Below are 14,849 nucleotides of genomic sequence, written 5' to 3'. Positions count from 1 at the left end.
CCTTCACACAGCTCAGACACTGAGACCCTGGCCATGCTATGCGCGAGCTAGTCCAGGGGGTCTCCATAGGACATGTAAGCTTCTGTCTGAGGGTATCACACAGAACCCCAATAATTATTGACCCTTGTCCTCAGGCCACTCTTGGATCCCAGCTTCCTGATTCTCTCTGTCCAAGACCATGCCCCACTTTGTTCCCAGGATGGGTTGTTTGGGTGTCAGTAGGTAGGGGGAGTGTCTTTTCCTGTGTGTTGCTTCAGATCTCTAGAATGCAGTGCACCTCTTTCCACTGCTGGTAAGCTTCTCTCTAAGGAGACCAGTTTTCCCATGTTGTCCAGGGCTTTCCATGTTTTTAAACTAGCAGTTTTGTGGACTAAGAACTCCATCATTCCCAGGTAGTACTAGGCAGTTGTTGATCTGTTCAGGGTGGTGAAATTCTCCCTGATCATCTTTTCACTGCATATTAGGATGCTCAAACCATGCCATCTTCCTCACAGTGGGTGCAGCGCTATGCGGGCTGCACATAGGTCTCTGGACCCTGTTCAGGACCCTGATCAGGGCCCTCGCTAGGATGCCTGGGGTGATTATGAGCCTAAGGGTTGTGTGTGTCTCTATGTATATATGTGTGTGTGTGTGTCTGTCTGTCTGTCTCTGTGTGTTTGGATGTGTATCTGTGTTTCTGTGCATGTTTATATGTGTGCCAATGTGTGTGTACATGTGTGTCTTTGTGGGTGGAGCCTACGTGTCTGTGTGGGACTGTGTGTCTAATTGTGCATTTGTGTGTGTCTCCATGTGTCCGTGTGCATGTGTGGACCATCACCTGGGGTGGCCCTTAGAGGGAGAGGCTTACCCTTTCATGTTCATCTGCCAGTAGTCGTGTGTGGACGTTCATATCCGCTTGAGATATTTCTTGTGGTAGCGTGGTCCATCCAACCAAATATCACAATGCTGTCATTCTCTTTCCTGCTGAGGAGAGAAAGAAGACAGAAGGCTCCTTGTCAGAGAATAAGGCCACTCAGTGTCTGAGGGCTGTGCTTATCCACCCATCGGAGGCACGACTGTGGTCTACATTTTACAGATGGGAAAACTGAAGAACGGACAGATTCATTACCAGATTAAGGTCAGTCACCGAATAATGAGTGACAGAGAAGAGGTTCAAAGTGGGGTGGCCTGGCCAGGATCCAACTTCCCACCCTTCTGAAGAGGGCCTTTTCCCTCCAGCAGCCAAAGTCTCAGAGATACCCTCAGTGGACACCATGCTGGAGGGGTCTGACCTCCCCCTTCTGTAGCCTGTCAATTCTCAGAAAAGCTTAGGTCTGAAGGCAGGAAGGGCGTGGGTTCAGGCTCACTCAGATTTGGTGTCACATGCCAGTGACCTGTGCCATCCAAGGGCCACCACTCTCAGCAGGGTCCCATGCCTCTGTTATCCCTGTGTTGAAATTCCTAATACTATTTGAACAGGAGGTCCCACACTGCACTGGGGCCCCCCAATTGTGTAGCTGTGGGTGGTGTCCCAGTAAAATGTTAGTGAAGAAGTAAATGTTCCTGCTGTCCCTCTCCTTCCTTTCCTACCACATCTATCAGCAAACCCTGTTGTCTTTTCCTCCAACCTGTATCCTGACACCTTCCATGCTATCCTTCTCTGCTCCATTTCCCTGGAGTAAGTAATTGCACTTGAGCCCAGGAACATGGTTGTGTTCCAATAAAACTTTATTTAGAGTGACCAGTGGGGGTCCAGATGTGGTCATTGGGCTCTAGTGATATTGAGCTAGACAGTCTCTCAAACTTATGGATCAGGTGGTCTCTAATTTCTATGCAACTGAAAGCAACTTACAACTGATTTAGAGTGAAGGCCTGTTAATCTCAGACTTAAGTACTGCAGTAGAAGGCAAAGACAGGCTGAGAAATGATGCCTCGTGTCTTCAGGTTGTCAAAGACAGGGGTGGTCCCTTCAAGGGCAAGGCTGGTGTAGCCCAGGCCCAGGATGGTATCAAATTTTGTTTCTGCTCAATTTGTTTCTCACTCAGGGCAAATGCCTTGGCCAGGTTGACATGCTTCCTGATCTGTCAGAGGAGAGAGGGTTCCCACATTAAAATTTGTGAAGTGGGGCTGGGACTGGGTTGGGGTGGAGATGCCATTAGCACTTCAGAGAAGACCTGAGACCTGGCTGTGCCTTGGCTGACCTCAGATAGTTAGACAAAAATGAGACAGGAATTCGAGTGATTGATATGCCGTTTGCAAACAGGCAGGGCATTGGAAAATGGAATGCCCCAGATGACAGCGAGTCATGGGGTACGTTGAACCATTGATCATTTTTCAATCAGAAAAGTGTAGTGGTGCTAGGCCGAAAGTGGTTCTTCATACAGGTTCCATCAGCATAAGTAATATACAGCCTCATGCAGTCATTGATGTCATGGACCAATTTATAGAATTTCTCTTAGACAATGGTACAATCTTCTTGGTCTTAACCCAAAGGATTAGAACCCTTAGCAGTCTTAAGGAAAATGTAATGAGGTTGTGAGGGAAGACAGGGGCACACTTCCCTGGAATCACTTTTGTGCAAGATCAATGGCCAGCTGTTTTTACATTCCTTTCTGTTTGTGCCTAACGGCCCCACCCCTTTAATGGGAAGAGATTTATTAACTAAGTAAGAGGCCACTCTGTTTTTTGAAGGACAAGGGAACCATGCTTATCACCAAATGGTTCTAACAAAAAGCAAAAAGGAACAGATGGAATCTGAAGCTGAAATAGAAGCCCTAGTAAAGATCCTGGAATGTGGAATATCAAGGTTCTGGGTTGGTCATAAATATCCAGCCAGTGATTAGTAACTAAAAGGTGTTATATACTGTCTAAATATAAGGCACAGGCTTCTTAAACCTAGAGAGGATCCTCAAAATATTTGGAAATAGATGAACAGAATAGGAGGCCACTGGTCTGACTAAACTGACCATTGGTGAAAATCAGGACCTGTTAGAAATTTTGGAACAGGTGTTCACCCCTACTCTAAATGAGGAAAAGTAAAACTTTCCAACATATGTGATGTGGTATGTAGGCTTTCAATATCATTGAGGTAACCACCCATTACTTTGAAAAAAAAAAAGTGTCCTTGTTTTTTTTAATTTCAGTCTTTAGAGGACTAGAGGTGTGGCTCCAATGTAATCCAAAGCCAACCAATCTTTCTCCACTCCCAAAACCTTCCCTATTTATCTTAAGAGGCTTGCAAGTATTAAACAGATGAGACACAAAGCTAAACTAGGAGGAACACGCCTGTAACTTGGAGATACAAATGCCCTATTTGGTCTTCTCAGGAACCCTTATATCTACCATCCTTTAAAATGCAAATTTTAACAAAGAGGATAAAGGTATTTGGAACTTGACTTGTGAAGGATAAATAGAAATCCTAAGTCTCTTTTCTGAAAACACTAGTAAAAAGCATTTAATCTAGATAGGGGACTTCAATGTGTTCCATCTGCAGGAAGCCCTATTTGAGTCCAGTGCCTTGTAAATGTTTGGCTTTGTGTTGTACCTGTTGACTTAAAAAAATGCACAACTTGAGAGTTGCAAGTTAAGTGTTATTTGGGGCAAAATGAGGACTGCAGCCTGGGAGATAGCATCCCAGATAGCTCTGAGAAACTGTGCCAAAGAGGCAGGGAGGAAGCTCAGTACATACGTGGTTTTGCTGAAAGGGGAAAACATGAAATCAAGCACATGTTATTCACAGGAGGTTACTGATAGTCAGAAGGAGCAGTCGTCACCATGAAGGATTTTACTGTTCTTCCAGATCTGAGGAGATACAAGAATTGGGCCCATAAAGTTGGCTCCTGAAAATATCTAACTACCTAAAGACCTGTTCTGCCAGATTTTCACAGAGCACAGAGTGCCTCATTTCAGCTCTCCACCCAGAGCATTTTTCAGGAGGGCATTGGCAGTCAGCAGCTACAGCAGCACATGATTTAGTCTTTGTAGAGGTAGATGGCAAGTGCCAATTGGCGTTGACAGGATCTCCTCATGGTCAAATATTCGACCATGATTTGGGAGGCAATTCATTACCATTTTGTTCCACGGTACTAGGAAGATTCATTCTTAGGTCTGGTGAAAATTTGGCTGGTAGGCCACTCAATGTGCTATTACTGGTTAGATCTTTATAACAAAGGTCAAAGGTCTTTGGGCCACCTGTATTTCTACTTTGTTATCGTCCAGTAAAAATTCCCTCTTCCTGTATGTTCTCATATCTAGAGTTATACTATTACAATCATTGGTCACATACAAAACTCTATACTTGATTAACTGTTTCCAGTTGCCTAGTCATCATTATTTTTGTTGGAGGCTCACTCACACATTTGCTAGTCAAGAAACAATAACATTGCAAAACGCAAAATAAAAATAACATAGCTAATAATATTAATAGAGTTATAAGTAAACATTTAAGCCAAGAACTTCAATTAGGTGTAGCTCAGTATATCCTCAGGTCGTCTGACTGAGTTTATTTTGTGCCAATCTTTAACTTTCAGGGAAATTATATTTTGACGTTGTCCATAAGGCCCCCAGCCCAATTTCCTAGTGTTATGAGACTGATTATCCTTAGCATGATTTAGTTATTCCCAAGATAGAGGGGGAGGGGGTGTTAAAATGTAAATGACCACAGGCTGTTATTAACCACCTAAAACCATCCCATAAGTGTGGGATATTTTATTCCTTGCCTGAAATAGTGCTTGTTGCTCTGATTGAGCTTGAGTAACTTTGGAGGAAAATTCATTTTTTATGGTTAGGGTCAGAGCAGGTGTTATTCATTGGCCAGGTGAGGGGATCCCCTGAACAGGACTATCTGTTTTTCTCTAGAATAAATTTCCAAGGGCCATCCAATTAGAGCCTTGGAAGGGAGAAATCCTCCAAGGTAACCCAAAGGTACCAGTCATAGGTAACTAGCTGCAAACCCAACAATTGGATGGATTTGTCAAATTAGCATGGGATTGTGTTCATGATAGGAAAACAATTGATTCATATACAAGACTCCAAGAAGTCAAGAAAACATTACCAATTCTCACAGGAGTCAGGTCCAGGATCTTGGGCTAGCTGTCTACTGATATTGGCTTCCTCTTATCCTAGTGTGGGTGTAGTTTCTCCTCTGATAAGTGCCCTTCCATCTAGGTTGGCGATTGTCCTTTAAATTATGTCCTTTTCAGTATGCATAACTGCCTGGTTGCAGGTCATGGGGCATTTGATTTTCATCCAAAGATAGATTACTGAGATGAGCTTCAGAAACAGAGTGTCCTTTAAAAAAGTCAATCAGATTTTACATTAATAAAGTGTAACAGCAAGAAACTATCCAGGAAGGGAATCTTAAAAAATATGGACACCATCAGCAAAACTGGCACTTAATATTTACTGAAAGGGGGAAGATTGGGGAGGAATGAATTGGGAGATTGGGATACCAAATAATACACTCTAAATATATACATTTTATTTTATGTTAACTGTATCTAAATAAAAGTTCTTAAAAAATTAAAAAGCAAATAAATAAATTCCATTTTAAGTTGAAATGTCCTTTAGTATAAGTTTACAAATTAAGTAAATACTTTTAAGTACAAGCTTTTGGACATACATAAACCTGACTGTGGTATTAGAAGGAGGCTGGCCCTCTGATGCCCCTTGTTTCTGTGAGAGGCTTTATTTCCCTTTTTAAAGTTGAATTTGTCTGGCATAAAAACACTAGTGAAATTGTGTGGTCGACCAGTGTGCTGCTTGTAAACTTAGCTCCTCAAGGCATCACCTAAGAGTCATTTCAGCTCCCTTACGGGTCTTGATTTTTCTCTTTGATAGTCTAAGACCACTGCAAGTGCTTGGATCAGTGAATGCACCGTTCTTATTGTGACCCCTGGTGAGTAAGTGTTTTAATTAATGAGTGGGTTTCCCTATGGGACCACTGCACAGTATGAGGACTGTGCCTCCACCACTCCTGTAAATCTCAGTTGCCTGAGAGAATGATACTGGCCAGGAGGAGTCCTTGCCCCTTGTTCTTGGAGCAAAGCTCTCATGTAATACCTTCATTTTTATTCCAACAAATTCAATTAAGGCAACCAAATTGAGGAAAAGTGTGAACAATGAGCCAAGATCACTCAGTTTCCTACAACTGAGCAAACCCTGAGAGCTTTCAACCAGCCCCCTCCCCCAGGGTCCCAGGATCTTTCACCTAGGTGGGTATTTCCTAGTATCATTCAACCAAGACCCCCTCCCAGTATCTTTCACCTGGTTGGGTATTAACTGGTATCTTTCAACCGAGATACCACCCCCTCCCCAGTATATTTCCACTAAGTGGGTATTTCCCTGGTATCTTTCAAGTAGTCCACCCTGCCACCCCCGTATCTTTCAGCTGTGAGGAGGCAGATACCTGCTACAACACCAAATCAAACACAGGATCATCAACCAATATGGAAGATGCAAGAAGCAGGAGAGACTTGCTTAAATTCACCTGGACTCTACGAGGAGGCAGATGGGTGCAAGGGGCCTCTGCTTGTACCAAGGCTCCAGTTCCTTGTAGAGTTCATCTGAAGAAGAAAAGTCTGCTCTGGGTCCCTTCGTGGTCACCAAAATGGTTGACTTAACATTAGTGCACAAGGTAACACTTGTGAGTTAAGTTATTGGGACCAAAATGAGGACTGCAACCCAGGAGACAGCATCCCAGATAGCTCTGAGGAACTCTTCCAAAGAGGCAGGGGGGAAGCTCAGTATATATGTGGTCTTGTTAAAAGAGAAAAACATGCAAACAAGCACATATTGTTCACAGAAGGTTACTGCCGGTCACAAGGAGCTCTCATCTCCATGAAGGATTTTAGTGTTTTTCTAGATGTGAGATACAAGAATTGGGCCCATAAAGTTGGCTCCTGAAAATATCTAACTACCTGAAGACCTGTTCTGCCAGATTTTCACAGAGCACAGAGTGCCTCATTTCAGCTCTCCACCCTGAAAACCTTTCAAGGGGGCATTGGCAGTCAGCTGTTGCAACACCACATGGTTTAAGCTTCATAGAAGTAGTTGGCAAGTGCCAACTGTAGTTGACATGAGTTAAGTTTTAATGGGGCAAAATGAGGACAGCAGCAATGGACACAGCATTCCGGATAGTTCTGAGTAACTATTCCAAACAGGCAGGGTGAAGGTCAGTATATATGAGATTTTAGTGAAGGAGGCGTGTATGCAATAGAGCATATTTTTTTTTAGCAGAAAGTCTCTGCTGGTCATGAGGAAAAGTTGTACCCATGAAGGATTTTAGTGTTTTTCTAGATATGAGGTGATCTAAGAATTGGACTCATAAAATAACCTCCTGAAAATATCTTACTATCTGAAGACCTGTCATGCCAGTTTTTTACAGAGCACACAGGGCCTCACTTCAGCTCTCCACACTGAATTCCTTTCAGGGTGATTTTGAAAATCAGGAGCTGCAGCAGCACTTGATTTAATCCTTCAAGAGGCAGATGTCAAGTGCCAATGATGAGTGCCAATTGTAGTTGACATACTTGATACAGGAATGAAATTTTGCAATGGGAACCAAGATACCTTGGTGTTTGTTTCTGTTTTTGTGCTCATATGTACCTATGTGTGTGTCATAGATGTATGGTATGGCCAAGAATTAATCTGCAAAATAACTCTGTTCAATTGACTTAAAGGAAATTAAGTGTATATATATATATATATATATATATATATATACATACATGTATGTATATATATACTCAGAAATGGAAAATAATCTGAACAGAACGAATTTCAGGTTCATGTTAGTTGTGAAAATATTCAGTACTAAACTGATATCTGGTATTGAAGGTGGCATTAAAATGTTAATTTGATTTATATAGATATGTCTTTAGAGTCATCTATGATGAGTATAATACTTCTGTTGTAGCTAGATTTACTAAGTTCAAATAAAAACACATTTTCTTATAAATTTGTCAACAAGAAAAGTAACTCAATATGGAAAAAAAATCTTTTAGATAAGTAAGATGTATGTTTTCATTAAAAGATGGTGGGAAGCAAGAGAAATAAAATAAAGAGTTGGACATGATTAGCATTTCATAAGACTGAATTAAATTTAGTTTGATAAATGGATTTTCTTGAGACTGGGCCTGGTGAAGCCTGGATTTGGTTTCACGCTCCCATGTTTCCTTGAAATGTTCCTTTTAATAACAGAGAATGTGAGTTTCTTTGCCTTTAAGTGATCTACATTTGCTTTTGAGACCTTTTGTTACTTTGGCTAAGGAATACATATTGCCTCACAGTGACCTATGTTCTTCTTTGACCAAGTGATTTAAAGCTTTTTCACAATCTTCCCAAATGCCAAATTTTAATTGAGTTTCTTTGACTTCCAGCTAACTTTGGAGGGCCCCTTAGGTATATTAAAGAGAAATATTTAGGTAGCATTACTTGGTATATTAAGTTAAATGTAATCATTCATAACTCTGACTATTACAACCAAGTTTAGTGACTATATTGTAATGAAATGTTTAACCACGCCTTTAAAGTATTTTTCCATTTATAGATATATTTGTACTGTGATGCTGTTACAAAAGGTAATTCCTTATCAAGAATAGTTATAGAAAAACTATGAAAGCAATTACAACAATTCCACACCGAGATGATGGCTATGTGAGGATTCCAGCCTATGCTGACTGGAAATAAGTAGGTATCCTGCACCGGGGAGCACTGGATCTTGCATCCAGAGATTTTTGCTTCTTCAGAGGCAGGGTTGACATCCCCAGTCAGCCTTGAAGCAGTTACAGAGGATGGACCATTTCCCTTTGGAACCCCTTAATAATATGGGTTTAAAATCTCTGAGGGGGGATGAAAAAGGACGGAAGAGGGCAGCACACAACCTTTGAAAGAATGACATAGCTGGAAGACATGGTATAAAGTGAGAGAGCCAAAATGGTCTGAGATGGTGGATGAGTCAACTTCTACTAGACCTTGAGCCCTGGTAATTAAACCATAAGGATCAAATGTGGGTGATAGCCCAATTCCTGGAATCCCTTCCCCTTGTTGAAATAGCTGGAATTCCCCTCATACTCATTAGCCTATGAAATGTTCCACCCCAATAACAACATAACTCCATACCCTGGTACTTTTCTCACATTCTGAGATGGCCCACAGTCTGTCTTTGGAGTGTGTTTCTCTCTAAATAAATCGATTCTTACCTATCAATTGGACTATCACTGAATTCTTTATGCAATGAGACATCAAGAAGCTGAGCTTCCTGAAATCCTGAGAAAAGGAGTGTGATGTCATTTGGAAGACTTTGTGTTTTGGCTGCATTCTAGGCTTGGCAGCATGGGTTCAAGCCCCAATCAGGATTTTGGCCTTGCTTCCCTCCTGCCCACATGCTTGAATCCCAGTCTGAGTTTTGTGTATGCTTGAGTCCCAGCCACCAGGGGTAAAATCACAATCAGAGGTACAAGGTTTCAAGTTTGGCCTCACAGGAAATCCACTGAAACAAATTAAATATATAAACAGCCATGACTGGGGCTTCCCCTGTGGTGCAGTGGAGAAGATTCCGTGTTCACCATGCAAGGGCCTGGGTTTGATGCCTGCTTAGGGAATGAGATCCTACATGCCACAACTGATACCTCAAGTGCCACAACTAAAATTCTGCATGTCACAACAGAATAACCTGCATGCTCCAACAAGGAGACAGCACAGCCAAATAAATGAATATTTGTTTTAAAAAGCCTGCATGATATTGCATGTCTCTACCATATTTTTTATCCATTCAAATGTTGATGTATCTAAGTTGTTTCTACATCTTGGCTATTGTGAATGATGATGTAATGTACATAACAGGACAAATATTCCTTTGAGATCATGATTTTAGGATTTGGGAATAATACCCAGAAGTGAGATTGCTGGATCAAAGAGGAAATCTCTTTTTAGTTTTTTGCAGAATTTCCATTATATTCTCCAGTACCTACACCATTTTACATCCCCACCAACAGTGTACAGGGTTCCACATTCTTGTCAAAAATTGCTATAATTTTTTGATAATGACCATATTAATGCATGTGATATAACATTTTATTGTCTTTTGACTTGCATTTTCTTCATAATTAGTGAGGGAGGAACTATCCTTATCCCAAAGTTACAAAATAAGAAACCAATGTCCACAAGTGAACTTATCATGGCCACATGACTGGTAGGATTCAGAGGTAGGAATTGAACCTAGGCAGAAAAGCTCCAGAATGTACATTCCTGGTGAGTATGCTACACTGTATCCATGTGAATAGCAAATGTGGGATCGTGTTGTTTTGTATTCTGTTCTTTTCTCTCAATGTTATATTGGAATGATTTCTTATAACATTGAATATTCTCCTAAAACACAATTTTAGGTTGGGTGATTGAATGACGGCCTATCTATGGTACAGACACTTTATGTTTAATGACCCTTGGAATGTCCCAGATTTTCCATTTTGTAAGATACACAGAGGACTATATCCTTGCTCTTTAAGTTTTTGGGAGGTTCTGTTTGTTGCTTTAGCATAAACCTTAGAAGCAAAAATGCTGGGAGAATGGCCATAAATATTTTAAGAACAAGTCATCTCCAAGAATACTGTATGAATTTACACTATTTCAAGAAAGGTTCAACATCTATCATTTTACTGTTTTTCTATATGTATTCTCACTGGTGGCTATAGATCTCTTTGGTCTGCAGTGGGTAAGACATAAAAGTGGAAGCTAGAGGAAGATTGCTGCCTTGAAGACCTGATTTTGGGACTTCCAGAGTGATCCTGTGGTTAAGATTCCAGGACTTCAATGCATGGGATGTGGGTAGGATGCCTGGATGGGCAACTAAGATAAAACATGCCATGTAGTGTGATCAAAAAAAAAACGTGATTAAGATCAGAATTTAAGGGAAGAATCAAGGTGGCAGAGTAGGAGGACTTGCACTCACTCTCTCTTGCAAGAGCACCAGAATTACAACTAACTGCTGAACAACCATCAACAGAAAGACACTGGAACTCACCAATAATAACCACCCCACATCCAGAGATAAAGGAGAAGCTTCAATGAGATGGTAGGAGGGGTGCAATCGCATTAAAATCAAATTGCATAAATGCTGGTTGGGTGACTAACAAGCTGGAGAACAGTTATACTGCAGAAGTCCTGTGGGTTCAGAGCCCCACATCAGGCTTCCAAACCTGGGGGTCCAGCAACAGGAGGAGGAATCCCCAGAAAATCAGACTTTGAAAGCCAGTGGGATTTGATTGCAGGACCTCCAAAGGACTGGGGTAAATGGAGACTCCACTCTTGGAGGGCACACAAAAAATTGTGATCACCAGGACCCAGGGGGAGGGAGCAGTGACCCCATAGGAGACTGAACCAGACCTCCCTGCTGGTGTTGGAGGGTTGCCTGCAGAGGTGAGGGGCAGCTGTGGCTCACCAAGGAGACAGGGTCACTAGCAGCAGGTGTTCTGAGAAGTGCTCATTGGTGTGAGCCCTTCCAGAGTCCACCATTAGCCCCACCAAAAAGCCTGTAAGCTCCAGTGCTGGGTGGCCTCAAGCCAAACGACCACCAGGGTGGGAACACAGCCCCACCCATTGGCAGACAAGCAGATTAAAGTGTCACTGAGTTCCACCTACCAAATCAGATTAAAGTTTCACTGAGCTCCACCCACCCAGTGCAGCCTCCTATCAGTCCCTCCCATCAGGAAGCACCCACGAGCGTCCTAGACAGCTTCCTTCACAAGAGGGCAGACGGCAGAATCAAGTAGTATCAGCAGTATTTCAACTTATGAAACCAAAAATCACAGCCACAGAAAGACAGAGAAAATGAAAAGGCAAAAGACTTTGTACCAGTCAAAGGGAAAAGATAAAACACCAGAAAAACAACTAAATGAAGAAGAGAGAGGCACTCTTCCAGAAAAAGAATTCAGAATAATGATGGTGACGATGATTCAGGACTTGGCAAAAAGATTGGATGCAAAGATAGAAAACTTTCAAGAAAAGTTTACCAAAGACCTAGAAGAATTAAAGAACAAAAAAACAGAGATATACAACACAATAACTGAAATAAAAAATAGAGTAGAAGGAACCAATAGCAGATTAACTGAGGCAGAAGGACGAATAAGTGACCTGGAACACAGAATGGTGATAATCACTGATGCAGAAAAGAATAAAGAAAAAAGAATGAAAAGAACTGAAGAAAGCCTGAGAGACCTCTGGGACAATGTTAAACACACCAACATTCGCATTGTAGGGGTCCCAGAAGGAGACGAGAGAGAGAAAGGACCTGAGAAAATACTGGAAGAGATTATAGTTGACAACTTTCCTAACATGGGAAAGCAAAGAGCTACCCAAGTGCTGGAAGAGCAGAGAATCCCAGGAAGGATAAACCCAAGCAGAAACACAACAAGACATATAGTAGTAAAATTGACAAGAATTAAAGACAAAGAAATGTTATTAAAAGCAACAAGGGAAAAATGACAAATAACATACAAGGGAACTCCCATAATGTTAACAGCTGATTTCTCAGCAGAAAATCTACAAGCCAGAAGGGAGTGGCATGATATATTTAAAGTGATGACAGGGAAGAAACTACAACCAAGAATACTCTACCCAGCAAGGATCTCATTCAGATTTGATGGCGAGATCAAAAGCTTTACAGACAAGCAACAGCTAAGAGAATTCAGCACCACTGAACCAGCCCTACAACAAATGCTAAAGGATCATCTCTAAGGGGGAAACATAAGAGAAGAAAAGGACCTACAAAAGCAAGAACAAAACAATTAAGAAAATGGTAATAGGAACATACATATCAATAATTACCTTGAATGTAAATGGACTAAATGCACCAACCCAAAGACACAGACTGGCTGAATGGATACAAAAACAAGACCCATATATATGCTGTCTACAAGAGACCCACTTCAGACCTAGGAATACATACAGACTGAAAGTGAGGGGATTGCAAAATATATTCCATGCAAATGGAAATCAAAGGAAAACTGGAGTAGTGATATTCATATCAGATAAAATAGCCTTTAAAATAAAAAAAGTTACAAGAGACAAGAAAGGACACTACATAAAGATTGAGGGATCAATCCAAGAAGAAGAGATAACAATTATAAATATATATGCACCTAATATAGGAGCACCTCAATACATAAGGCAAATGTTAACAACTATGAAAGAGGAAATCAAAAGTAACACAATCATAATGGGGGACTTTAACACCCCACTTACACCAATGGACAGATCATCCACACAGAAAATTAAGGAAACACAGCTTTAAATGACACAACAAATCACCTGGATTTAATAGATATCTATAGGACATTACATCCAAAAACTGCAGGTTACTCATTCTTCTCAAATGCACATGGAACATTCTCCAGGATAGATCACATTTTGGGTCAAAAATCAAGCCTTGGTAAATTTAAGAAAATTGAAAGCATATCAAGCAACTTTTTTGACCACAATGCTATGAGATTAGAAATCAATTACAGGAAAAAACTGTAAAAAACACAAACACATGGAGGCTAAACAATATGCTACTAAATAACCAAGAGATCACTGAAGAAATCAAAGACAAAATCAAAAAATACCTAGAGACAAATGACGATGAAAACACAATGATCCAAAACCTATGGAATGCAGCAAAGGCAGTTCTAAGAGGGTTGTTTATAGCAATACAATCCCACCTCAAGAAACAAGAAAAATCCCAAATAAACAATCTAACCTTACACCTAAAGAAACTAGAGAAAGAAAACAGAACACAAAGTGAGTAGACAGAGAGAAATCATAAAGATCGGAGCAAAAATAATGAAATAGAGCCAAAGAAAACAATAGCAAAAATCAGTAAAACTAAAAGCTGCTTCTTTGAGAAGATAAATAAAATTGATAAACCTCTAGCAAGAATCATCAAGAAAAAGAGGGAGAGGACTCAAATCAATAAAATTAGAACGGAAACAGGAGAAGTTACAATGGACACCACAGAAATAAAAAGTACCAAAGGAGATTACTACAAGCAACTATATGCCAGTAAAATGGACAACCTGACTGAATCAAGAAGAAATAGAAAATATGAACAGAACAAACACAAGTAATGAAATTCAAACGGTGATTAAAAATCTCCCAACAAACAAAAGTCCAGGACCAGATGGATTCACAGGTGAATTTTATCAAACATTTAGAGAAGAGCTAACACCCATCCTTCTCAAACTCTTCCAAAACATTGCAGAGGAAGGAACATTCCCAAACTCATTTTATGAGGCCACCATCACCCTGATACCAAAAGCAGACAAAGATACTACAGAAAAAGAAAACTACAGAGCAATATCCCTGATGAATTTAGAAGCAGAAAATCCTCAACAACATACTAGCCAACAGAATCCAACAACACATTAAAAGGATCATCCACCATGATCAAGGGGGTTTATCCCTGGAATTCAAGGATTCTTCAATATATGCAAATCAATGTGATACACCATATTAACTAACTGAAGGATAAAACCACATGATCATCTCAACAGATGCAGAAAAAGCTTTTGACAGAATTCAACACCCATTTATGATAAAAACTCTCTAGGAGGTGGGTAGAGAGGGAACTTCCCTGAACATAATAAAGGCCATATATGACAAACCCACAGCAAACATCATTCTCAATGGTGAAAAACTGGAAGCACTCCCTCTAAGATGAGGAACAAGTCAAGGATGTCATCGCTCACCACTCCTATTCAACATAGTTTTGGAAGTCCTTGCCGCAGCAATCAGAGATGAAAAAGAAATCAAAGGAATCCAAGTTGGAAAAGAAGTAAAACTGTCACTGTTTGCAGATGACATGATACTATAAATAGAAAATCTTAAAGATGCCA

Source organism: Hippopotamus amphibius, chromosome 3 (assembly GCF_030028045.1).
Source record: "Hippopotamus amphibius kiboko isolate mHipAmp2 chromosome 3, mHipAmp2.hap2, whole genome shotgun sequence".
In the NCBI taxonomy this organism is placed as follows: Eukaryota; Metazoa; Chordata; class Mammalia; order Artiodactyla; family Hippopotamidae; genus Hippopotamus; species Hippopotamus amphibius.
Note: the sequence above shows the minus strand (reverse complement) of the source record.